General features: G+C 38.9%; 1 protein-coding gene and 1 long non-coding RNA gene across 2 annotated transcripts in view; both read left to right on the top strand.

Moving 5' to 3' along the window:
- The window catches only part of FRAS1 (Fraser extracellular matrix complex subunit 1), a 394,684-nt gene that overhangs the window by 10,986 nt on the left and 367,298 nt on the right, over window positions 1-16,400 (top strand). The window lies entirely within an intron of this gene.
- Window positions 9,702-13,274, top strand: LOC145720178 (uncharacterized). Its single transcript, XR_014142982.1, has 2 exons — window positions 9,702-11,927; window positions 12,198-13,274. It is a non-coding gene; the product is annotated as an uncharacterized LOC145720178 (long non-coding RNA).

Raw genomic sequence — 16,400 nt, 5'->3', positions numbered from 1 at the left:
AGAGGCAGGCAGGAGCCTTGGATGGACTTGAGCTTGTCCCCTCGGTAGGTGTACCGCTACTGGAGGAGCTACCGCAGAGGAATGACAGAGCCTGACTTATAGTTTAATTAAACTGCGGAAATGTGAATGTGAAAAGAAATAACGTTCTTGTTTCTAAGGAAACTATGGTGAATACTTTAAAAAGACTCCGTAGAGGTGAGTCACTAAAAATTTGCTGTCAAATTAAGTGTAAGAGGAACAACTATAAAAGACTGGGGAAAAACACAGAACTCTGGAGAGATTCTGCATTTGGATTTATTTGCAACCGTTTTAAGTTTTTTTCCATTTTAAGGAACTTCAAACTGGAAATCGTAGATGATGCACTGTGGACATAGTTAATTGTCTGCATAATTAATTGCTGTTCTCTCTCCACCTGATCTGGTCTTGGAGAAAGGCACTGAATGAAATTGAATGAATGTACGTTTTTGTATTTTGAATTAAGATAGAGAGTTTAAGAACATTTAGACTATTCTGGGATTTTCTGCTTGAACAACCCTTTAGGTGAGAGGGTTTCTATGGTAAGAGGCTTCATGGGCGGGAGGGTTGGCTCTGAGGATGGTGTTGGGATGTCCCTGTTCTAAACCCTGTAAATTGTACCCACACACATTTTAGAGCTAGGAGTGACTTCAGAGATCATGTAGTCTGAATTCTCCATATCATAGGTGAGAAAACTGGGCAAGGGATGTGAAGTTCTTGAACTTCATCTGTTTCTCAGGTGAGTAACCAGAAGTGGAGGGTGGGTCTGGTGGAAAACAGCAAAGCATCAGCTTTACCCAGAAGAATTTCCATAAAATGTATCTAGCAAAATGAGAACACGATCTGGGTACTGGCTGCTGGCTGCTAGCTGCTAGCTCCCAGCCTGTCTTGCGGGGATTTCTCCCACTGATACCTCTCCAGTCTCATCCCTTATTGCCTGGGAAGCTGTCAGATAGAGTGGAGCATTCATGATGCTTGTCACCGACGGACCTCGTTTTAATTCTTCCTCTTCTGCTACAAACCAGCTCTGTGACCTAGAGCAAGTTACATAACCTTCCTGAATCTCTAGCACCTCCTTTGTGAAATGGGGACAAATAAAGCCTCTCGTGAGGGGTTTTTGTAGAGTAAAGCAGATAATGTGGGGAGGATGCCCAGGTGCCCGGCCTGGCATGTGCTTTTCTGCCACAACAAAATTTCTCTTTACCAACCAAGAACAACAAAAAGAGGAAGGGAGCAGTTATTAAGCACCTACTATGTATTTCATACTGTCGACAATCCCAGGAAATAGGTGTTGTCTTTACAGATAAGGAAACTGAGGCTCAGAAAGTCTAAGTCACTTGTCCAGAAGTTATACAGGTGGTCAGTGCTAGAAGGAGAGCATTCAGACCCGGTTCTGACTCACCGAGCAGCCTGTTTCTCTCAGCCAAGTCAGTCTGCCTATTGTCTCTGAACACAACTGGCTTATTTCACCTTCAGTTCTATATGCCCACCCCCTCTCTGCTGCACCTGCCATGCAGTTGTCTCTGCCAGTCTCTGTCCTGACCTCCTGCAAAAGCCAGCTGTCCCTGGCTAACCCCTTCCCATTTAACTGAGACTCTCCTACCCTGGTGTGTATTAGATCCACCACATGATGCAAGAAACGTTTGGAGGCAGTCATTCCATCTTAAAAATCTATATATGCTTTATTTTACACACACATACACACATGCACACACGTGCACACCCAACAATGTGTTGTGTCTCCCAACTTTGACAGCTGTATGGACTTGCGATTTGGTTCTAAACCTCGTGTAGCCATCTCTCAGTTACGTACTGATTCAGCTGTCTCTCTTCTCCTTTCTTTAACACTGCCTTCCCTACTTTTCTCTTTTTTCCATTCCTCAGGTCAAAAATTAACAGAAGGGAGTCAGAATACCCAGGAAGGTCCTATGCCTTGAGAAACACTGAATAATCTATTTTGGGGTATGTTTCTTACCCCACAATACCCCTGCACCCCTGGACTCTCAGGACTTTGTCTAAAGTCAGCCCTTGTGAAAGAGAGAGCATGACGATGTTAAATCAAGAATCTATCAGGAGGAAACCACCTAGTTCATATGTTTACCTGTGACGGGCATTGAGTGTGAAGAGAAAAATAATTTTTTTATTTCAATATTTTCACTTATCTTCACTATATTGAGTAAAAAGAATTTAACTTTCTTTTGGCATCACCACAAGTAAACATTTCTCCTTTATTAGGTTTTTCCCTAGGGGTGGATGGTTGGATTCTTAACCTCAGTTTTTACATCTGTAAAATGGGGATGAACTATTTACTTCACAGGGTTGTTGTAAAAGCTAAAGGAGATCAATATGAAGCACTTAGCTCTCTGCTTGTGACCTACAACACTTAATGAAGGTTAGCTGCTGTTATCGTTGCCATAAGCATTTGTGATTGGAAGAGTTGCACAAAGCTATTCATTCTTCTTCCCTAGATCTAAAATGTTAAGTGTTGAAATTTTCCTACTTGGAGTACTTTTGCTCACAAATGCTGACAAAATAAATTATGAGACACTAAATTTTAACACATTTGAAAGAAAGAAAATAAATTCAGGGATAATTAAAAATGTGGAGTGTTTACTTCACTACTATATAGTATGACACAGTAGAAAGATCTAGGCTTTGGAGTTTGAATCCTGGTACTGCTACATACCCGCTGTGTGGCCTCAAGTATGATATTTTATACAGCCGAGTCTCAATTTCATCTTCTATATAATGAGGATTGTAATCTTCATAGGGTTGGTGTGAGGATTAACTGAGAGCATGCTTGTGAAAGAACCCAGAACTGTGGTTGGCAAGAAACTGGGCTCACATCATCTAGGTGGCAAAAAATGTCGGAGTGGAAATGACTGAGTGATAGAGGCCAGGGTGTCTTGGTTTGGGTCCTGGCTCTGTAATTACTAGCTACATGGCATTGGGTAAGTCACTTGAATGAAATGAGCTCTCAGTTTCTAAATTTATAAAATGAGAGTGTTAGATCCTCTCCAGTATTCCTTAGCTCAGTGCTATCCAACAGAAGTTTCTGTGCTGATGGAAATGTTCCACTAATACACTGTCCAATATGGCAGCCATGAACCACATGTGGTTATGGAGTACTTGAAATGTGGCTGGTGACACTGGGGGACTAAATTTTAAATTTTTCTTAATGCAAATTAATTAAAAAATAAAAATATAAATAACCTCATATGGCTTGTGGCCACTGTATTCTACCATGCAGCTCTAGAGCTTTAAAATTCTTTTTTTTTTTTTTAAAGATTTTATTTATTTATTTGACAGAGAGAGACACAGCCAGAGAGGGAACGCAAGCAGGGGGAGTGGGAGAGGGAGAAGCAGGCTTCCCGCTGAGCAAGGAGCCCGATGCGGGGCTCGATCCCAGGACCCCGGGATCATGACCCGAGCCGAAGGCAGACGCTTAACGACTGAGCCACCCAGGCACCCCTAGAGCTTTAAAATTCTTAATATCCTGTAGTACTTAAGCTTGAATTCTAGTCTCAGGTGTCATTCTCACCCCAAGTGAAGCCTCACTATAACGTTGTTAGCAGTTGTGAAGGTCACAAGAAATTTGTTATAATACCTGAGGTTCCTCTTTGTTTATTTAATTTGAACAGTTTTAAGGTCATCTTAGTGGCAACACTACACCCCCCACCCTGCCCTTTTTGCTCCATGTGCTTTCTTGAATGAAAGCAAAGGGGTGGAGTTACAACTGAGCCCTTGCCTGCAATCTGTCTTACATATTCCATTAAAAATTTGTTTTCAGCTTTGTCGAAAGATAATTGACAAATGAAAATTGTATGTATTTAGATGTACTACTGAATGTTAGGATATATGTATATATTGTGAAAAAAATCACCACAATCACGCTAATTAACTTACCTATCACCTCACTTAGTTACCATTTTCTTTCTTTCTTGGTGGTGGCGAGAAAACTTAATATCTACCCTCCTAGCATGAGCACTGGGTGATGAATCACTAAATTCTATACCTGAAACTAGTACTACACTATATGTTAACTAACTGGAATTTAAATAAAAACTTGAAACAAAAATATATAGCGATATATATAGATATACTATATATCGACCCTCCTAGCAAATTTCAAGTATACACTACAGTATTATTCACTATAGTCACATTATTGTGCGTTAGATCTCCAGAATTTGTTCATCTTGTTTAACTTGCATAATTGCCTCAGCCTCTGGGCACCACGATTCTCCCCTCCGCTCTATGAGTATGACTATTTTAGATTCCGTATATAAGTGAGATTGTGCAGTATTTGTCTTTCTGCATCTGACTTACTTCACTCAGGGTAATGTTCTCCAGGTCCACCCATGAGTGTTGCAAATGGCAGGATTTCCTACTGACTTAAGGCTAAATAATATTTTATTGGATATATACACCACCTTTTCTTTATCCATTACCAGTTGATGGATATTTAGGTTGTTTCTGTATGTTGGCTATTAGGAATAATGCTGAAATGAACATAGGAGTGAAGGTATCTCTTCAAGATCCTGATTTCAGGGGTGCCTGGGTGGCTCAGTCAGTTAAACGCCTGCCTTCGGCTCAGGTCATGATCCCAGGGTCCTAGGATCGAGCCCTGCCTCTGGTTCCCTGCTCAGCGGGAAGCCTGCTTTTCCCTTTCCCACTCCTCCTGCTTGTATTCCCTCTCTTGCTGTCTCTCTGTCAAATAAATAAATAAAATCTTAAAAAAAAAAAAAAAGATTCTGATTTCATTTCCTTGGCTATATACCCAGAAGTAGGATTGCTGGATCATCAGGTAGTTCTATTTTAAATTTTTTTTGAGGAAGTCCATACTGTTTTCCATAATGGTTGTAGCAATTTATATTCTCACCAACAGTGCACAAGGGTTTCCTTTTTTCCACATCCTTGTCAATAGTTGTTATCTTGTCTTTTTGATAAGAGCTATCTTAACAGATACGAGATAATATCTCATTGAGGTTTTTGATTTGTATCCAGTAAAATTTTTACAAAATATTTTTGGTGTTTTGTCAAAGTCTGATATACTTGGAGCATTATCCACTGTTTATACTGTGGCAGAGAAACATTGAGAACTTTGAATCTAATCTGTGGGCCTTGTTTATTAAGGCTAAGAAGGATAGAGGAAGACAATTCAAGCTCTTCAGTGCTAGTCGCCTTTTTAAAAAATCAGTGTGCTATAGCATTACTTTCTTTTATTTGAAACTGTAATGCAAGGGAGACAGCCCTATAGAAATGAAAATGTCTCAGACTTGCATTTGTGCTGGTATTTATCAACATGCTCAAGACTTTATGGAGAAGAGAAATGAAGAAAATTTGGAAGCTTCCCCTAGTAAGTGCTCAAAGTCCCCCTAAACTTTTGGTGAATCTCGGCCAGTGACTACTATTAAACTTTGTAGCTGTCAGGGGGAATACTTGGCATCCTGTGGATACACTCAGAGGGGAAGCAATAAAAGCAGCCATTCCTTAATTTCCCTTAAGAGTACTATTGGGTATTGTAGGATATTGTTGTTTTTTGTTATAGCTTAACAAGAATTCAACGTTTTTAAGTGCCTCTGGTCCATCTTCATTTATTTTTAAATATTGAGTAATATGTTTTTAAGTGGGAAAGCTACTCTTATTAAAATGTACTTATTCTGGGATAAAAAAATTTTTTTTTTTTTTGCAGAAAACCAGTAGCAAGCACATCATCACTGTGCTGGGTGCTGCAATAAATTTCCTTTAACTAGAGATATTCGAGTCAAGACTGGACAGTCAGCACCAGAAATGAGAGTGTTGGCAGGGTCTAGATGACTGCCAGTTTGGGGTCTTACTTGTATGGGTTGAAGGTGAGGGCTGTGCATTTCTGCTTAAGGAAGCTGTTAGAGAGGGTGAGGAAACCTCCTGATTCCAGGGTCTGGTGAAGGCATTTCTTTAGGAAAGGGAGGGATTTTGTACCCTTGGGTGCCAGGTGGTGAGCATTGGGCTCTAGGTGCCTCAGATGATTCTTTTGCCTTGCTGGGTTTTTATAAACTGTCCATGTAATCCAGATAGTTTCCTATCTGGAAATTTATATCTTCTTAAAATATTTTGTGAGAGGAATAACATAAGAGACTTTGTACTTTTATTGATGAATATTCCATCTGCATTTTCAGTCTTATTCATATTCTTGTGGTAGGAACAGATGTTTTAAATTAACAAACACATTTCTTACGCTTTGTTTTGAATTTAGAAGATGCAGCTGAGCTTAGCAGCCATATTAATTTGTTCAAACTATGCTATATGTGGTCATATATCTCAATTTTCTGGTCAGAGCATACACTCTCCCCACCTTTTTTTTTTTTTTTAAGTTTTTATCATTTTTGCTCTAAATTGCCATATAACCTAATACCTCGTTTTGATTTTCTTTCTCCATTTGTCTGTTTATAACTACAAAATATATACATATATGTGTTTATTTTATACACAGTACATTTATGTATGCATATGTACATATCCCCTAGGAAAGAACTGTCACTCATTTATGACAGCTTATGGTATTATCTTGTCACCATTTGCTTACTTTTTAAAGCTGTCTCCTTACTAAGGGAAAAGAATACATATAAATATCAAATGACAATCATGAGTTAAGCCAGCTTATGTTTCTTGGTATTTGAATGGCAAATGTCTAAAGAAAAGTTGGCTTAAAAAATTTCATATGGATGGCATTTTGCTTCTGGGAGAGGGAGGGACACTTAAATATAAAAATGGCACAAGATAATTTTGTAAAAAATCTGAGCAGTTTTATGTAAAATAAGTGCATTGCCCCTGGTATGTCAGCAAAGTTCTTTTTTAGCAATGATTTCTTAGGCTCCCAGAGCTTATAAACTAAATGAAAGGAAGGAGGAAAGGGGAAAGGTTTCATAGTAAGAAAGTTCATTGTTATACCCGGGAGACCCTTGAGTTGGGGCCATGACCTGTGAGTTCTTTCCTGACAGCTCCCAAGATTAGTTATTTATTAAATTTATGTCATTCCTTTCCTCCAAAGGGAAATTGAATGGAGGGGGAGGGGTTGGGAGAGGAGGGTGTCTACACTGGAGAGCAGATTTTGTAGTTCCTTATACCTCACATTCCTGAAATGGTTCTTTAAGTGTGAGCAAGAGAGAATTATTAACAGAAATAGATACTTATTCTTTGGTGCTCTTACTATGCTGAGTTTCCATGTCATCCAGAGGGAACTTGGTCTAAGAGATGAGAGAACAGAAATAGAAGGAACCCTAACCTGAAATTAGTAGCAAGAAGAAACTTCTTACTCCCATATTTGCCATCGGTAGATGTAATAGGAGTGATCTGACTGGATTCCAGATATTTATTGATCAGCGTCCACGTGCTAGAAGACATGAGTTACGTCCCTAGGTCATGTGTGGTAGCAGACCCTAGGTTGCCTGCTCACTAGCCCCTTTTCTCTTTTTCTCTACTGGCAAAATCCTAATTTTTTCCCAGTCCCCACCCCTTCCCCACAAGACTTGTGTAAATCCTAGTTGTAAGCGACTTAGGAAGGTATATATTCCCCTGCCAGGATTGGTTTAGGAGTGAGTTTATGGCCTAATCGTGGCCAATGAGATCTGCATGGAAGTCTGCTAAGTTTTTGGTGCTTGAAATAACCTCATAGAGAACCTCCCCCTAAGTCCTGAACTAGTTGAGAAATAAACAAAGAATAAATATAGATGTAAAAACATCACCTTTTTATTTTTTAATCAATGAAGCTAAGGTGGTGGATATAGCTTTGATTTTTCTTGACCAAATGGGCTCACTGATTCTGAACCCCCAGATTCTAGCAGACTTATGCCTTCACAGGCAGAACTTTATCGAAGCAGCTTTCCCACATAGGTAAGAATTGCTGTTGGGAGAAGCAGAGGAAAACTTAACGCTCTTAGATGAAAGGTTTGCTCCCTAGAAGAGGAAGGGAGACAAAACCGAGTAACGCAAGCACAGTTACTCTTTTAAATTTACCGGTTAGATAAATCATGCCACCTTCCCAAGGATAAGAAAGCACTAGAGTTGTATGTTGATATCCCTTCACAAGAAGGAAGCCTCAGGAGAAAGAATTCTCCATTAACGGGAGATTTTAAACCTTAGTCTTTGAACCTTGGCAGGTGAGGATGCAGTCCCCAGAGCTGCTGCAACCATTAGGCAACCCAGCTGACACACACAGGTTGATGGAGGAGAAGGGTGGAAAGAGTGGTTCCTCCGGGAGCTGGGCTATTCATCTGCTGATGTAACCAGCACAGGAACTGACCTTCCTGGGGGATTGTTATATGAGCCTAGAAATTCTCAAATTGTTTAAGCCAGGACAAATAGGATTTTATGTGACTGTAGCCAAAATCATTCTCTCCCATACCCTACCATCCAATAGTGAACTCCGTTCACAGCGCTTTGGGTAAATGTCAGTGAAGGTGTGCAGCCGCATGGTCAAGGGGAGGAACTCTAGATTCAGAGTTCTGAGTTTCAGGCTGAGCTCTTCACTGCTGTTTGACCTTGGAAAAGCTACTCACCTCATGGGTAAAATGGGGATAATAGTTTTGTGTACGTAAGTAGAGCTGCTGCAAAGGTAAATGAGATAATATGTGGAAGTACCTGGGACATAGTAAGTAGTAGGTACATGCTAGCTGTTGAGAATATTGTTATTCTTGGTGGAAACCACTTTTGATCTTGGCCTTCAAATGTGGGTCAGTTCAGAACAGAAAGACATGAGGGAAAAGCTCTTAAGATAGAGGATCAGTATGAGTAAAAGCATGAGTGGCAAAGGTAGTCCAGTTTGATTGACAAATGAGAAGTGATGGGATGAAACAGAGAAAGGACTTTTAAACTCCGGATCACAAAGGGCCTGGAAGAATACATTTGAATTACATTCTGTAGGCAGTCGGGGACCCTTTGAAATGGAAATCATTTGTTCTTAAATACTAACTCTGTCACTGCAAACTGATTAGTGTGTTGTTGGAAGTGAGATATCATGGCATCTTCCTCTACTGTGTTCCTCCCTCTTCTCATTTTCACCAGGGTCCTCATGTTGTTGCTCTGTAGGGCTTTGGAGAGGACGTGAGGGGCTCCATGTAACTGATCATCATTGCTGAAAAAGAAAGATAAGTGAGTCAGTACTGTTAGGTTCATCATTAATTCAGCAAAAAGGGCTTCATCTGGTGTTGTGTCAAGTAGAACTCCCTATTAATAGGCATTAATCCATTCCTTTAATATCGATGTTCATAATGATGCCCCCCGAGGTGGTGGTATAATTGTTTTCCTTCCCCTTTAATTAGCATTTCTCATTTCTTCTTTATAATTTGCAAAGATTGAATTATGTTCCAGATAGTATTAGGATAAAGTACATTTTATTGTATTTAATTTTTTTAATGGAAACCTGGTTATTTTATATATCCTACCCCATATTTTGAGGAGTATAGTTTTTCTCCCATGCTGGATAACCAAAGCTTATTATCTTTTTGTTTGCCTTTAGAATGTTATCAGATTTATCAATTTCTACAGTTAAAATGTGTTTTTTAATATAATGTATATCAACTATACTTCAATTATAAAAAAATATGTTTTTTTAGAAGAAAGATCAAGTATGGTAAGGTGCCTTAAAGAATAGAAGGACCTCTTGAAAAACATGAACTTCTAGAAAATATTCTTAGTAGTTTGAGGATTTAGGACGAGAAGAGAGGAAGATTTTATGGGAATAAGATAACTCAAGCGCATATGAAAAGGAGAAAAACTCAAGTTAATGGCTGCTTTGGTTACCACTTTAGAATAGATTAAGGTGTTGAAGAGAAAAAGTCTTTTTTTATATTTCTTACTCTGTTTCACTGATGACTTGGAGGAAAAACCTCAATAATAACAGGAGATAAATATAAAGCATAATATAAGAAATACTATTAGTGTCAAGGCGTGTGTATTCCTGTGAGGTGGTTTTATGCAGACTTATTAAGGTCAAGGATACTTACTCAGCAAGGGAGATTGTATCTTTAAAACTAAGAATTCCAACATGTTGTGATGAGCACTGGGTGTTATACGCAACTAATGAATTGTTGAACACTACATCAAAAACTAATAATGTACTATACAGTGGCTAACTGAACATAATTAAAAAAACAACTAAGAATTCCATTTTTTTGTACTAGAAATAAATTATTGAGGTAGGAAGAAAACCATTAAAAAGGGTCAATAGTGTTTTTTTTTTAAGTGTTTTGTGAAAACCAAAGTACAAAACCCAGAATATCTTTCCAACTCTTGAGAGTGATAGCTTTCTTTTTTGATTTTTCTAAGGGAAAATGGCCATATCACCTACTTATTATATTAAAGGTACTATAAATTTGTTCTAAAAGAAAAGAAACCAGACAAACAGAATATAAAAGGAAAAGAAAAGGCACTGACGACACCCTGTGAGAGGCTTTGCGTACACCTTCCCACTACACGTGATATTTGTACCTCCACCACCTTATGTCAATGGACTGTACTTAATTATCTGCACATCTGTCTCACACTGAGGACATAGATTATACTGTACTCATTCTTATATCTCTGTAGAGGACATTGCCAGGCATTGAATGAATGAATGAATAAATAAATAAATGATTATCCTTAGTTATATACTCCCTTCCTGGACTGAGTAGTTCTGCCCTGTGTTAAGTTTCTTTATGGAATCATACAAATGTTTTATGTAAATGAAGGGTAAATTGGCTTCCCTTGTGCATGTACTTCCCTTAAAGTTAATGAAATATTTTAGACACTAGTGCTTTAGTATTACAGAGGAGAAAAAAATTGCACTTATGCTCTGTTAAAATAAACAGATGTAAAGAGATATTTTAATGCTTTCTACTTTGTGCTGAAGTGTCTCAGAAATCATTTTAGTAGGTGTATCTTAAAAACAGGTCTCAAATCACAAAAGGCCAAGGAAATGTCTTTTTTAAAAGATTTATTTATTTAAGAGAAAGAGTGTGTGCGTGTGTGTGGGGGAGGGGCAGAGGGGGAGAGAGAGAGAGAATCTCAAGCAGACTCCCCACTGAGTGCTGAGCCCAGTTTCAGGACTCTGAGATCATGACCTGAGCTGAAACCAAGAGTCTACTGACTGAGCCACCCAGGGGCCCCTGGCCAAGGAAATATTTTATAATAATTTTAGATTTACTTATATAAGATTTAAGGTTAACTGAGCCCATAACTATCATAAAAAACCCCAAACTTTCAGTGCCTTCTACTAACCTATTACACACAGAGCATGTGGAAAAGAGCCTTTGCAATGTTAGAACCTTTGTCTTAAAAAATAAACAAAATGCTGAAACATTAAAAAAAGAGGGAAAGTCTCCATTAATCCAAGTAATTCCACAAACAAGGATAACTACTACAAATATTAGATGAACTCATTGCAGAACTTCTGTAAGTATGTGTGTGTGCAACAAAAACAGGCATCGCAATATGCATATTGTTTGGTCACTGTTTTTTTTTTATATAATACTATATAACGAATACTTTTCTATGTCAATACACAACTGACCTACATGATAAATCCATCATAGATAAACTGTAAGTTATTTTAGTGATTCCTATTGATTGGTATTCATAGTCCAGTATTTTGGTATTGTAAGCAACACTGTGATGACCATTCTTGCACACTTTTCAGTTATTTCCTGAGGATAAATTATTTCCTCAGGTAAATTTCAATTATTTTCTGAGGTAAATTCCTTAGAAATATAATTATTGAGACACATGATACACATTTTTAAGAAACATATTTGTGTACACATTTAACACACATTACCAAATTGCCCTTTGGGGAACTCTTACTAATTTCCATCCTATTAGCTGGTATTAGTAAGGAATTCTGATGTAAGGTTAAAACTAACATTTGATTTTTGATTTACTGATTTTTTTTTGTTTTTTTTTTTAAACTGGGTGGAGAATATACTGGTGTTGGTTCTCTAATTGTTTTTGTTTTTTTTTTTTTAAAGATTTTATTTATTTGACAGAGAGAGACAGTGAGAGAGGGAACACAGGCAGAGGGGGAGAGGGAGAAGCAGGCTTCCCGCTGAGCAGAGAGCCCGATGCGGGGCTCGATCCCAGGACCCCGGGATCATGACCTGAGCTGAAGGCAGATGCTTAACGACTGAGCCACCCAGGTGCCCCTGATTTACTGATTTTTAAAGGGTGATGAAATAGAAGGCAATATTGACAAATATTGATAAATTTTTAAAATACCTAACAATGTAAAACTAAAAAAAAAGCCCAATAGAATACAGATTTTCAAAGAATTGGTGTTACAAAGAATTACTTAGTACTTACAAAGAATTCATGCAAATGTTTAATAATGCTACCAAACTCCAGGAATTAAACTAAGAATAGAGAGTTCACATAAGAGAAAATACAAGTAGCAAATATATTAAGAAGAGGGATGCCGGGGTGGCTCAGTCAGTTAGGTGTCTGCCTTCGGCTTGGGTCATGATCCCAGGGTCCTGGGATTGAGTCCCACGTTGGCCTCTCTGCTCAGTGGGGAGCCTGCTTCTGCCTGCTTCTCCCTCTGCCTGCCACTCCCCCTGCTTGTGCTTGTGCTCTCTCTCTCTGTCAAATAAATAAATAATAAATCTTAAAAAAAGTATATTAAGAAGAATCATTGTTAAGAACCAGGTGAAAACTAATCTAATGATGAGATATCACCTTATGCCTATTAGAAAAAAAAATTAAATGATTAAGTTGAGTTTTCTGGGAATTTGCCCTAAAGAATTAATTTAGAAGAAAAAAAAATTATACATAAAGAAGTGTTCTTTCCAGCATTATTTACACTATAAATTAAGAAGTTATCTAAATGTCTGTAGTAAAGGAGTGGTTAAGTAAATCATCATAGATACAGTTGACATGGGACATTATATAGCTATTAAAATAATAGATGTGAAGAGCATCTAGCCATGTAGACACATTTATGAGGTAACGTTAAGTGAAAGGCGGAGTGTTCAGTTCAAACCCTGTGATTAAAAGTCTTTTAAAATGTGCCTTTCTGTGATTAGAGTCTGATAAGTGGGAAAAACTCATTTTATTTCAAAAGGAGGGACAAAACTTGTTAAGGAGAGGAACCAAAAGAGAGAGAGAGGATAGAAGTTAGGAGAATGAAGGGACAGTGGATGCAGAAGATCAAGAAGGGACAAGATGGCTGGAGTGGGATTAAACCATAAGTGACAAAGACAACATAGACAAGGGTCTTCTACAAAGATAGAAGCAGAGCAGGAGAAGGTATATGAAAATTACATTATTTAGGACTCTTAGTGTGAATGATGGAAACTCAGCTCAAACTAGCATAAGCAAAGCCTGTAATTTATTGCTTCCTTGACCTGGAAGTCTAAGGGTTTGGCTTCTGATGCAGCTGCATCCATGTGATCATATGACATCTCTTTTGGCTGTGCATTATGCTGGGTTAGGCAGGCTCTTTGTGGTGGCAACGTTGGTTTACATAGTTCAGATAGTTCATATTCACAGAGAGCCCCCTTTTTGGGGGGTAAGTTTCCAGTCAGAGTTCTTAGAAAATTTCTGATTGATCTGGCTTACATCAAGGATCTTACCCCCAGCTGTAATCATACCCTCATGGGGAGAGAGAAACCTTACGATTTATCACACTACCAAGTAGAGAGGCCATTTCTGGCAATGAAAGTATGCTGGCCAAAGAGATGGGAGCAGATGTTCTCTACAAGGATAAGTAGATATTTGGAGACAGTATGGCTCATTTACTAAACCTTAAGTGAGAGCTACCATCTGCTTGGTTGGCTTAATCAACTAGGCTGGAGAATGCATCATTGGAACCAGGTCTCCCGTCTCTTGACTACCCACATTGTGGCCAGCCGAGACTAACATCCATGTCTACTTGCTTTTATCTGAAATTGATGAACAAAGTTAGTTGGATCCATTTCACTCTCTAATAAGCCTTTACTTGTTTGAAAATAATACTCAGCAAAAGCATGGACATATTTGATGAATGAGGGCTGTATTGATGTCATTTTTGGTAATTTGGGGGCAGGCGGTGAAGTAAACGGGTGGTAGGTTAGATGTTAATGCATTTCAAAGTGGGATGTTTTCTTGTTTTCTTGAAATACTTGTTTGGAACATTTCTTGGTACTTAGTTCTTTCATTTGATAAATGACTAGTAGAAAGAGAAAACAGTTTGTAATGGAGACTGAAAATTTATTGAATGAAAGATGGGGCTCAGAGTGTATGGAGCCAAACGTTTTTCCAGCCCTCTGAATGAGTCAGTGATTTGATGTACAGTGTCCATTCCCAAACCATTGTCCTACCGTGAGGAATGAGAGCAGAGTAAGTTAAACTGTGGCACGTTCAGGTATTTGGGAGCTTTAGACTGTTATCTGAAAGAATGATCATTTCTAGCCTTTTTGGAGTTACAATCTCTCCTCCCCACCCGCCCCCCACCCCCTTGACTTCTACAGGTGTAGAAAAATAGGAGTTTTGGAATACTGGAAGTAAGTTAAGAAGTTTGATCATTTTCCTATCCTTAATTTAATGCCCTGTAGCGGCTGTAAATTAAGCTTTCCTTGCCCAGTGGAAGGAAGCTTTCTCTGGGATATTTAACTTACTTGCTTCTCTTCACTGAGACCCTCAAAGACTGCTTTCAAGGAAAGGAAATCAATCCTCAACCTCTTTGTCTTTAATGAAAGACAGAAGGTTAGCAACTCAATGTTTAGTAATGAAGTAATGAAGTAAGTAAATGAAGTAAGCTGCATTTCATGCTGGTGCTGTTATTTCTCGACGTTAGTTAGGGAGAGTCCTTATGACAAGGATTGTAGATGCCACTGACTCAAAGCACGGAGAAACTGGATGAGTTTTGGTAGTTTAGGCAAAGGAGCAGAGCTGAGGAGTGGGCAGGAAAGAACAGGGTCTCATCGCTTCTCAGCCTTTTGGCTAAGATCAAGTGTAGGAAAGAACAGGGTCTTGAGGATGTCTTGGGTGGAAGGACCCATGTAATTTTTTGTCAGTGTGAGTCCGAAATATTTGAGTTTTTATGGAAGAGAATTGTATGGAAACTCTGGAGCTATGCCAGAGAGAAAGAACAAGAGAGAAAGAACAAAGAACAGAAATGTGGGTTAAAAAGGGTCTTTTTGAAAAAAACTTTGGGCCCATGCCATAGCATGACTTTTAATAGCTACAACTGTTTTTAGAAAACAGCTTGATGTTCTGTTTTGTTTTATCTCATTGTAAGGATTTTGTAGCTTGAGCGTTAGTGTAGACGTTGTTCCATATCTCTGTTTTTCGTACAGTCTCTAAATTCTGTAGTTCTTCTTTTGTTTGCTTGTTTGCTTATGCCCCAGCTTTTCCCCTCTGCATCCCTTTGTACTAACATCTCAATTTTTACCCCAAGCTGATGATGTACTAAACCGTGGAAATAAATTAGGAGCCAGAACAAAGAGCTTTCATCTTCAGTATTTATAATCATCTTAATGTGTTTGATGATTTCTTTCTGTGTGTGTGTATAGAACCATGAAAACTATTCTGCCACTAGTTCTGTTTTGCAAACTGCCATCTTCTGGATCCCTGAGTGGGCCCAACTATTAATAGGTGTGATACTATATACAGTGTATACCACGCACATGCAACGACTTTCCCCTTTGGGAACCCCGTTCTCTGGCAGACTCACCTGTTTGGAACGCAGCTCGGAAACAGGAACGAACACCAGAGGTCTGTGAAGAGCCAGAATGAAACCACACTGGGTGCACCTGGAAGGGCCTGGTTGATTCATTCCCCTGGGGCAACAGGAAGCGTGCTGTTGGTATTACTGCCGCGGGCTCCAGGAGGAGGTGTAACTGCAGTGTTGGGCAGTGTTGCTTCGAGAAGAGGCTGGTATGCTCAGGCATTTAGGAGAAAGAGTAGATTTTTGTGTATATATTTAGAATAATCAAGGCAGGATGTCAATAAAAAAATCAAATCTTTTCTAAGTGGAATGGGTTTTCTCTTAATGAGATACATTCTATCGTCCAGAGTTTGTACCAGTGAATAGCTAGTGATGTATCCGCTTTGAGAAACACTGTGTGAAATCTTTTCTTTTTTTTTTTTTTATTATTTATTTGAGAGAGAGAGAATGAGAGACAGAGAGCATGAGAGGGAGGAGAGTCAGAGGGAGAAGCAGACTCCCCGCTGAGCAGGGAGCCTGATGTGGGACTTGATCCCGGGACTCCAGGATCATGACCTGAGCTGAAGACAGTCGCTTAACCAACTGAGCTACCCAGGCACCCTGTGTGAAATCTTTTCTATGCTCAGTTCTGCTTTTGCCATGAACATGTAGTTTAAACTGCACAAATCTGTTGTACAAGCAGATACTTGTAAGCTTTCCATGAGATGTGTATTGGGATGCATTC

This window comes from Leptonychotes weddellii, chromosome 2 (genome assembly GCF_054177405.1).
Source record: "Leptonychotes weddellii isolate Sample4059 chromosome 2, ASM5417740v2, whole genome shotgun sequence".
NCBI classification, from domain to species: Eukaryota; Metazoa; Chordata; class Mammalia; order Carnivora; family Phocidae; genus Leptonychotes; species Leptonychotes weddellii.
This window is presented reverse-complemented; position numbering and strand designations above follow the sequence as displayed.